This window comes from Dermacentor albipictus, chromosome 4, assembly GCF_038994185.2.
Source record: "Dermacentor albipictus isolate Rhodes 1998 colony chromosome 4, USDA_Dalb.pri_finalv2, whole genome shotgun sequence".
NCBI classification, from domain to species: Eukaryota; Metazoa; Arthropoda; class Arachnida; order Ixodida; family Ixodidae; genus Dermacentor; species Dermacentor albipictus.
In genome coordinates this window covers 102,657,757-102,667,924 of record NC_091824.1, presented here as the reverse complement: position 1 = coordinate 102,667,924, position 10,168 = coordinate 102,657,757, and the positions used below count along the sequence as shown (strand labels likewise).

Below are 10,168 nucleotides of genomic sequence, written 5' to 3'. Positions count from 1 at the left end.
CGTTCGAAAGACTTCAACTTTTTCGTTGCCCGTTTGCGAAACGAAGCAACATCCCTCTGAATTGCGCAATCTGTTCAGTCGCCTTTTAAACCACTCTGAATGCTGAAGCACACAGCGTACACGTGAAGTTGCTGCGGATTTCCACTGTGGTTCGGCGACGAAGGGGTTGGAGACGTCATTTTTTTTTCGCTCTCACCCGGCTCGATAACGCTGCACGCAAAACGAAAGCTGGATGGGAAGACGACTGTACCTTTCTTTGTGTGCCTGCTCCGGTAGGCGTGGGGTGGCTCCTCCTTTGTGGCGGCTGCGGCGGGCGCCGACGAAGCCGCAGGCACCGGGGTCGTCAGTCCTGCGGGAACAAAGGACAATGGGGAAATGGGGAGAGAAGAGAAAGGAAGAACTGAATGCTGTCATCAGCGTCGTCAAGTAGCGAGAATGCGAGCGAGAGAGAGGAAGAAAAAAGCTGAGGAGAAGTAGAAGGCACGACGCGAAGCGTGGGTGGAAAGGAAGCCACCGCGTTTTCCCAGTAGACTCGAACAATAGTGCGCGCGTCCTCTAAGGACAGAAGAGGACATCTTGATCTTCTCAATCCAGAGAGTCTCTTTGGTGAGGAGCTGTTCTACGTGCGCTCAGGACCGCTGAATTGACTTCGCTCCCTGGATAGCTTGCTGCTTTTGGGTGAATCTGTACGATATAGTTACGATGCCCTGACTTCATTGTCTTAACGTGCCTGGCTAGGATTATAAATGAAGGTACCGAAAGTACGTAACGCGGTTGATTTGGCTAATGACTTTGTTTCTTATGGATAGGAAATGCTGGCAACAAGTAAAGTATGTGGGCGACTTCTCCACTACCATGAATTGTTAGTTTAGTGAGAGATGGTGAAGGTGAGGAAACATTTGAACGAATTAGAAGTTTACAACAAAAGGCGGGTTGGTCATTTGCATCCGAAGAAGAAAGGATGGGAAAATAATATGTCCAATTTTTCGTAGCTTGACGTATATAATGTAGAGAATGGTATTCTTGTGTTCGCAGGCACTTCACAAACGTTTCACAGATACCGAGGTGAAGAAAGATAAAAAAATTATCTGCCAGTTTTGATACCACCATATAATAAACATGTGACATCACGAAAGTCGTATCGACCGTCTTCACGGTGATCTAGTGGGCACCGCCATTCTTGATCACGTGGTGACGCTTCCATTGCTTGCCTCAGCTGCCCCCGAGGCCTCCGTGTTTACAATGGATGTGCAAGACGCCCAGTGCGGCTCAGCAAACCTCTGTTACGGCGTATATCGTAGACAGTGATTGTGTGGACGACATTAAGCTTTCGTAACAGCGTCAAGGGACATATAAGCACTTTCGACGCTCAATAGGCCTTGTTCAAACAGCGTGAACGGCGTATAGGTGTTTGTACTAAAGGCAAGACTAGAAATGTACACCAAGTTGTCCAAACATTCCCCTTATGAATTAAATCATGATCAGCATGCTTTGCTCTCCGTTCTTTATTTGGGAATCACTTTCTTGTTTTCATATTGCAATCACTGTGAAGCGGCGGCTTGTCACGTTTCTGACTCTGTAAAGCTTCTCGCTGCGGCCGCTATCTGAAAATTTATTTTCTGCTTAATCGCTAGCGGGTGTGCTTGCGTGGCACACGTTCTTGCTGCGCACAAGACTTGGAGCGTAGATTATCTGTACTCTATAATGACTGGTAGAAAAGGCGTATTATCACTAGTCACTGACTTCCTCTGTGAAATGTCTCGAAACGATCAATTTCGAACATTCGTGCATAGTCGGTGCAGACGCCGTCATCCGAGCATTGACACATTGATTCTAGAGTTAGGCCATTCACTTCTTGATACGTGGGCGGTATAGAGAGCGTAACAGTGGGTGTGATTTGTGGTGGATTTGTGTTGATAAAGCGAGATGAACTTTCTAGGAGGCCCCGATACTCCCTTTGTTTCGTTGTAACGAGCGGAACTCACTGTTCCCGGCGTTCGGGGGTTGATGTCCTCTCTTTGGGGGTTAGCGATACAAGGCTGGTGGAATAGTGTTTTTTTTTTATTGCGACAGCAATAAAAACATTTTATAGCGATAATGTCGTCACCGCGCATCGTATGCTGTATGTGCGAGGGAAAACACGCGAGCGAAGCCGGCAATCGCGGATCAATATGGCGCACGCAAAATATAAGCCAAGACCGTTGTGCTCAGGCAGCAACTGCACATTTCGCGACCGGGCGCAAGGGGAACTGACGATCCCAGCTCAATCTCACGCGTCATATACGGAGGAACGCGGAGGTAGCGCGTGGCAAAGGCGAAGGTAGCGCGTGGTAAATTGTATTTAACATATCTCACGCTTGCTCCTAAATTTTGATTCATTGACCGGACGTGCACATCCGCATGGCGGAATTCCATTCCCATCTGTCATACACTGTGGAGGCCCAGAACCTCGAGTAGGTTATATGGTATTCCCGCTACGGAAACAAATCACATTCAAAACATACGGATCAACAGGAAGTTTTCCTTGAAGTGTAAATTGCGAAATTTCCCAGGGAAATATCAGCTTCCAGAATTAACGTGCAATAGTGTACTGATTCCCAAATAATGCCGCAAAAACTCAGTGCCCTTCCACTTTTTGAAGAAGGATGACCGGCGAAGTTGCGTACGTGGCCCCTTAATGCCTCTTTCACCTCCGCCGCGGCTCGGCCCTGTATTTCACTATGTTCGGGTTCGGCCCACGTAGGAAAATTTGTTCACATACGCGCGGACACGACCCGCTAGATCCTAGCCATAAACAGCTTCACTATGAAAATAGAAAGCGAATGTGGCTTAATGGTTGGAGCAATATGCTTTCGCGCAGGAGGATCGCGTTTCGGTCCCAGCATGGGGAAATTTATTTTTATTCTGGAGGCCCAAACCCATGCAGGACAGTAGCATGCCTACCTACCTACCGGAAAGTACCGGGAAATGGGACAAAGAAGGCTTCGCATGAAAAGCCGAAATAGCTAAAACCTAATTTTTCCCGTATTACGTTGCTCTATTTGCAAATATGCATAATTTTGTGATCGGGATTGTCTTAACATTGCTTTGGAGAGCACCCTGTTAAGAGGCACTATGAAAAGACAGACAGTCAAATAAAAGGCTTCTTTGTAAAATGGATATCCAAATTTTTCTGACACTCACGTAAGGTATCATGTACAAGGAACATAGAAGCCATGCTTTCCCCGAGAGAAATTGTAAGTCTGACGCTCGCATACGCAAAAGCGAGCCAGAATTCATTCGTACCACGATATTCGACTGCCAAGAAAGATTCTTTATATAATAAGAGTAACATGGGGTTGAATTCACGGCCATTGTCGCTAATATGTACGAAATCACGATTTTCGTTCCATGTAAAAATTGAATTTGTTGATAAGAAGAGCACCGTAAAATTTAACAATATATATTGAAGGAAACCTACCACAACGTTTCGAAGATGGCGGTAACCAAGAAAGAAAATATATACTTTCGCAAATAGCCAAAGAAATCTTTCAAAATGCTTCGTTTGTCATGTCGACACAACATTGCACAAATTCCTGTGTTAATAAATAGGACGAGATCAACACAACATTTCCGTTATTGCATTCTAAAATGTCGAAGCTTTTTCTCTTTGTGCATAGGAACTCTACGAGATATAGAAAGCAAGAAGAGGGAAGGTAGGGAGGTGAACCAGCCGTGCATTAGGTTTGCTAGTCTACAATGGCGGTAAGAAAAAGCGGGAAGGGAACGAGGAAAAGAGGGAGAGAGCGAAAACTGCGTGCACACAGTAGGACGCACTGAACGAGTACAATCGATCACTCAGCCAGGCGTTCTTCAAAGAGTATGGTCGCACGAATAGCTTTCTGAACCATTCATGCATGCGGTCAAGATCAAAGAATTGTTGCTTCCAAAAATGTCTTAAATTCCATTCGTCTTAGTGCGGTGTGTAAAGAGATGCTCTGGACGTCGTATTCAGGGCAAGTGCGCAACAGCTGCTCGATTGTTTCTTCGGCCCCACAAGTGTCGAACGCAATAAAAAGTATTGGAAATAATATTGTTAGGTTGTGTAGCTTCCGGAAACCTAGCAATTACCGAAAAAGGCGTACGTATTCTTGTCATTTCTTTTTCGCTGATAGGTTATATGGAGCCAAGTTATGAAAGACGTTGACAAGAAGATAGCTTTAGCCTATTCTGCCCTCTTACTTAAAATTTCTTTAGAAGTGGTCCAATGCCGTCATAGCCTTGCAGATATGCTAATGACAATAAACTCCCTGCGCGCAAAGTGTGACAGCGCCGCTGGCACTTTTACTTTAGGCAGGTCCCTTCTAATACGTGTAAAAAAGTAAAGTGCCACTTTTTACAATGGTGCTTCTGATGGACAAATGAGGTAATCTTGGACGATATACTACTCACGCTCGTTAAGAAAGGGGATACCATTCAGGAATACTGCAGTACGCTGTAATGGAGGGCTGATTCTTTTCGGCGCATATTCTATGATGATACCTGACAAGTGGAGCCGGACCACCGTGCTTAAAATGGCTGATTATGCCGTGGAGATGCTACCAGACTTGTATTTTTGTCGTACTCGTAATTGGGCAAATCTTGGCGGCTATTATCGCAAAAATAAAGGAGGCCATAATATTAACACTTACACGAGATAATGATTTAGCCCGTAAGAAGGAACTTTTGTTTTCAAATTAGCTTGGAATTCACATTAACAGAGCAAAGCAGTTTAACTGTGAGGAGACACTATAGATAGCGTGGCTTTCCTTCAGAGGTGAAATAGGACCAAGTGCTTCGTCCGATCCTAAGCTTCAGACGACGGAGTTTAATGGCGCCAACAGAGACTCAACACCTGGGCGATAAGCTTCCGGCACAATTAATTGTGCCGAAATTACTCTCGTGTAATCTTGCTATTTGGCGATTACTGCAAAATAATTAGGGCCGGAGAAGCGTTGCGCAACAGGTCTGCTGGGGCGCATTCCAAGTACCTAACCTTTGTTCTATCAAAGTTTCCCCGTAAAATGACAACTAACGCTAAGCGAGAACGGCATGCCCGAAAAGTAAAATTTGCCTAACTAGGAGAGAACGCTAGCCAAACGTATACCGAAGGAACTCCCCTAGTCGCGCATTTACGCTTAGTTCGGCGAATTACCTACCACGTCCAAGTGCCCATAGGACTAGGACAAACCAAGGAGATGAGACGTCCCACTGCGTACTGCGGCGCGGGCGCATCGATTTAGGTTTCCTGACGCAACTGCGTTCCATTGTGGGCGCTCGGCGAAGACAATATGAGTCTCCAGGAAACACGGCCTGGCCGACCATACTCCATTTGCAATTCGAACCCCCCTGCCTCCTCTCATCAACCCACACCGCCTTTCCCCCGGAACCCCTCTTCCGGTTCGTCCTCCTACGCAAAGGAGTATTCTTATGCAAAGCGTTCGGAGCTGCGGCAGCTCTGCCTCGGAGCAGATGCTGCGCAAGCCTTAGGGTCCCTCCGACGTCGCCCCGTCCGTTAAGTTTGCCGTCGTCGTGGATATTACTTTGGTCGTTCCGCCAACAGTAGTGTGCACGTACGACAACTTAGGCAGCTAAAGAAAGAAAGAACGAAAAATATATGCATATATGTAAAAGCCAACAATGCGGATGAAATGAGGGCAGAGGGACGTTGTAGGAAATACGGGGCGGAGAGAAAGGAAGGTGGGCGAAAAGCGGGCGCGTACAAACGCCAAACCCTTCCGCAAGCCGAGCACTGTGTGACGACGCAAATTTTTCTTCCGAGAATTCCTCATCTCGTCGTTGTTCACCGTGTCGAGGGGGAGGTCGTCTCCGCGAAAGAATTCTGAAGAGGCGCCTCTGGACCTCGCCATTTCTCGTCGTATTTTAGAATCTCGCCGCCTCTTCGCATTCCGGTGAAAATGACTTAAAACAAATGCAACGCTCAGAGAGTTTAAATGTCTTCGCGACAACGAGTGTTTTTATTCCTGAAGCCGGAACGCCGGTGATTCCCCTTTTATTTTTTTATTTTTTAGTCATGGGTTTTGTGAAGATTCCCCATTGGAGATTCGCGATGCGGCTTTGTCTGAATCCACGTGTTCGTTTCGCCTTCGAAGAAGCAAGGCTGTTACCTTGCTTTCAGTTTGAGGCTTACAGTGCGCGCAAACAGCATCGCATGGCTGCGGAATTGAACGCAACCGTGCTCGTTGGGCTTCTCTCAGTCGCATCGCAATTGTTTGATAGCTATAAACATAAGATACACGGACTAGAAGCCAATTATACGACTGATGCATAGGAACTAAGGTTGCATAGGCCTACAGGACCAGCCCATGTGATTTGAGGATTGAGCAAGATGAGTTAACTTGTGAAAAACCGACAATAATGAATAATAATCGAATAATAATAATCGACAATAATCGACGCTGCAAGAAACGAGAACATCGACGTTTATTGTGTACATTTCTTCTTTTTTTTTATTTTGAGAGCTCGACTTTTATGCGTTAAGACCGACACTGTTTCGCCATGATACGGCAGGCATCTTGCGCCCTTGGCATATGTTGTACTGAAATAATATGTGTTATATGTGCGGCCTAATAGCGTAGCACGCCTGGTGCACTGTATGTAAGACACGCGCATATCAACGTGTCGTAGCGTTCTTGAAAAGAAAATTGGGGAGCGCTGAGTGTGTGAGAAAGGAGACGCGTGCAAAACATGTTATCATTGTTGTTGGAGGACAGGATAAGCCCCATATGGTGCAATGTTTTTTATATGTATAGCGGCAGAAGGCTATTTCAAGTTCGCCACGTGTCGTTCATTGTGATAAAGACAGAGATTAGCACCCTGCGTTCAAGAGGGGGCTGCTCCTTGTAAACAGCACCCCGTCTACATCTACACCCTGCTTCTTGGTCACAACGGTGAGGAGCCATGCTTTCAGGCTTCAACATCACAATGATAATTTTTTCTATTGGGGGGGGGGGGGAATAGTGGTTTTGTGCATTATATGGTGAAGTGTGTGACTGTAACTTATTTCTGGTCTAGTTGGATCAACATCCTTAGAAAACTAAAAATTTGCGTGAAAAAACAGACAAGCACGCAAGAAACAGGCTCTCTTGTATTTGTCTGTTCTTATCTTTCTTTCCTTTGTTTTTGCGCAGTCTTCTTAAGTGAAGATGTTTTTCATGTTTGTTATTATAAGGTTGGACGCTACCGCGTTATAGACAAAGTCATGTCGATGACTCATTCATGTAAACGGCGAGCTCCAAAGTAACGGTAAATCATTCTTCAATTCTACCTATCAGTCTCCTACGCTACAAGCACATATAAATAGAACGACTGGCTTAAAATGTTTCTGCATTACTATGAAACTGGGATGAAGCGATTCTTGAAACAATGCCTATCTCATTTTACTACAAGAATGGAGCAAATATATATTTGCATTCGATTTGCCAATATGTCTTTTTTCGCAATAAGGTGCAATTCGGTACATTAAATAGTTAACCGCGGTGATATTTTGGATGCTCCAAATAACTACTGATACCAAAATTACTGATACCGAACAGAACTGGATGAAAATGTCTTTTTTTTAATTATGATGTCGTGTGACTGACGCAAGGACTGGCCTATCGTAACCTCCTACATCCCGCGCTTCTCGCGCACGCTTCGCGTGTGGCTGGTTTGTATATGACTTCGGCGAATTAATACTGCTGTACAGAGGTCTCTTACCCAAGACGGATATGTCGGAGTCTTAGTTGCATAAGACCTGAGAGCTGCGGCATCACTGAAAGAAACGTTTTGATTTCATTTCTCCACGTGTTCAAGATGTCCTTCACCGATCCAAGAGCAAAGACAACTCTGCAAGTAATTCGGCAGACGTGTGTAGCTTGAAGTGAGAAAAAGAAGAAAATTATCAGCATAACAATATTTTCAACAAAATGTTTGGAAAAGGTTTTCGTTCCAATTTTTTGCTTGTTCACAAGCTGAGCGTCAATACGTCGTAATAAAAACAAAGCTTATATGTTTAGAAGTGCTCACTCTCTCCAACGCCACCGTCGTTATCGTTAGCAGTCAGTTTGAAGGTCTTCCGCAGATCAACGCCCTTTCCGCGCTCTCTCCATAACAATTGTTCAACGCCAACCGTTCGCATCCCGTGCAGTTATTTCCGGTAGAAGATCAAGATCTTTAACAAGATGGAGAGAGGGTTATAAGGAAGACAGGGATTTTAACCATGCAGTCAAGAGTCTGGTTGGCTTTAACAAAGGTTTGTACGTAGTTATACCGGGAATCACCCGCGTTGAATAAGCCTACTTGATAACACGACTTCTTGGGGAACAACACTCTAAGCAAGTGCATTCGCTGCTCGTCTGCAACCACTGGAGCTTCCGACTGTGGCAGATTATTGACACACGGAGAAACGCCACATGCACGTAGTGCTATAGAAAAGCAGGCCTTCGCAGTATTCATTCACAGAGCCTAACGAGACTTGGCGAATATATTTAGCGTGAATTTGCATGTCGGTTGGTGTACCTTCCGCATCTGCATTTCGTGGCAATTTAGGCTGTCATGTATCTCAACCAAACGCCATAGTAGCATGCCGGGCTTGTCAGCCACGCAAACATCCACAGCTTTTTATTAAATTATGCATCTAAACTCACTCTTCTTCCCTTCGAGTTACCCTCTTAATTTGACTGCATTGCTGTGCATAGATTTCTTAATACGTGTTCAGTTCACTATTTAAAATCAAGGTTCCCTGATTTTTCTCAGTTTTCTTGACAAGAGTTGACAACTGCGCCAATGGCAGCGCTGAAGAGACGCTGTACCTCGAAAGTAACTTCTAAAGGGTGGAAGTTTCTGGCGACCAGCGCACCGCTCCTATCACCCAGTATGAAGCTTTCTTTTTTTTTTCTTTATTTCATTTCCACAAAATAGAGTAGTGCATATATACATAGAAAGAAAGGAATACTCCTCGCTGCATGCGCCTCTAGTTTGGCTAAGGACACGGAATTCAAGTAAGCCACGTATATCGACTTCGTACTTTACCTAAAAACAAAAAAGCAAAACGACGCGCATAGACATCCGTGGAGCAGCAACAAGTAAACTCTTTTCGAACGGGAGCCGCTTCGGAAGCCGCCGAAATGGTGACGGCGGCGGCGTTTCTCTTTGGCATTAGAAACGCGGGAGAGAAGGCGAGGGAGGGCGGGCGAACAGGCTTTGAAAATGAATAGAAAGCGAACCCGAGTTGTTTTCAATTCTGAGTGTGAGCGGTTCTCTCTGGGCCGCCACCGCGAAGAACAACACAGCAAACGCGCCCACCTAGCCAAGCAGCCAGCCAGTAACCCTCGCGGAGGATCTGGGCACAGAATTCGAAAGACAAGGCGAGCTCATTTGAAATTCAGATGCTTGTCTGACGTCCGCGCACGCTCCAGCCCCGGGCTGCGTGGCATGCAGTAGCCGGGGCTTCGCTGCATTCGCGCGTTGCCACGGGTGTAAGCGAGAACGTGCTCGGCAGTGGAGGAGGACGCGAGGAGGAGGGGCGGGAAGGAGTGGTGAAGAGGGAAGGAGGCGACCGCGCGGCGAAGAAGAGGCATCGGCACAGCGCGTGCCTTCCGTAATTCAGTGCGGATGACCCGCCGCAGGAGCTGTGACGTTTTCCCGGCACTGAAAGCAGATCGTCCCGAAGGCGCTCCATTCCATCTTCGTCCGCCGCCTGTGAGCGTAAGGCTCAGTGTTGGCACGTGCCGGCGCTGCGTACCGCGCTCTCTAGAAGATAAAGCGCAGAAATTTCGACGTGGACCATGGGACGCGACAGACACTGGCTTGTGATTCATAGCTGAAGCCTGTCTCGGTGGTGATCCCGACGTCAATTCAGGGAGCGCAGTTCAACCGCCGACGTCGGCGAAGGAGGCACGTGCCAGAAAGAATTTCGCAAGCCTGAAGCAGCAACTTGTTGCATTTTTGCTCTGCAGTTATCATTAAACGCACTCCCACGTTGCTGTATTTAACTCTGAGGAGATACTGGAGCAATCAGTTGGATTAGGAAACTATTGCCTTCGTTTTATTTTTTTAATGTTACTTTCTTAACGCTTGAGGTAACGTGATATGCTTAGATGCTCTTTCGCATGTGATTTGTATGGGAGAGCAAAGTAAGAGTGCATAA

General features: G+C 46.2%; 1 long non-coding RNA gene across 1 annotated transcript in view; it reads right to left on the bottom strand.

Annotated features, from left to right (window-relative positions):
* Positions 1-250: 250 nt before the first annotated feature.
* Positions 251-10,168, bottom strand: part of LOC135904600 (uncharacterized) — a 498,596-nt gene continuing 488,678 nt past the window's right edge. The window contains exon 3 of the long non-coding RNA XR_010565165.1: positions 251-349. This is a non-coding gene — a long non-coding RNA (uncharacterized lncRNA). The remainder of the gene's footprint in view (positions 350-10,168) is intronic.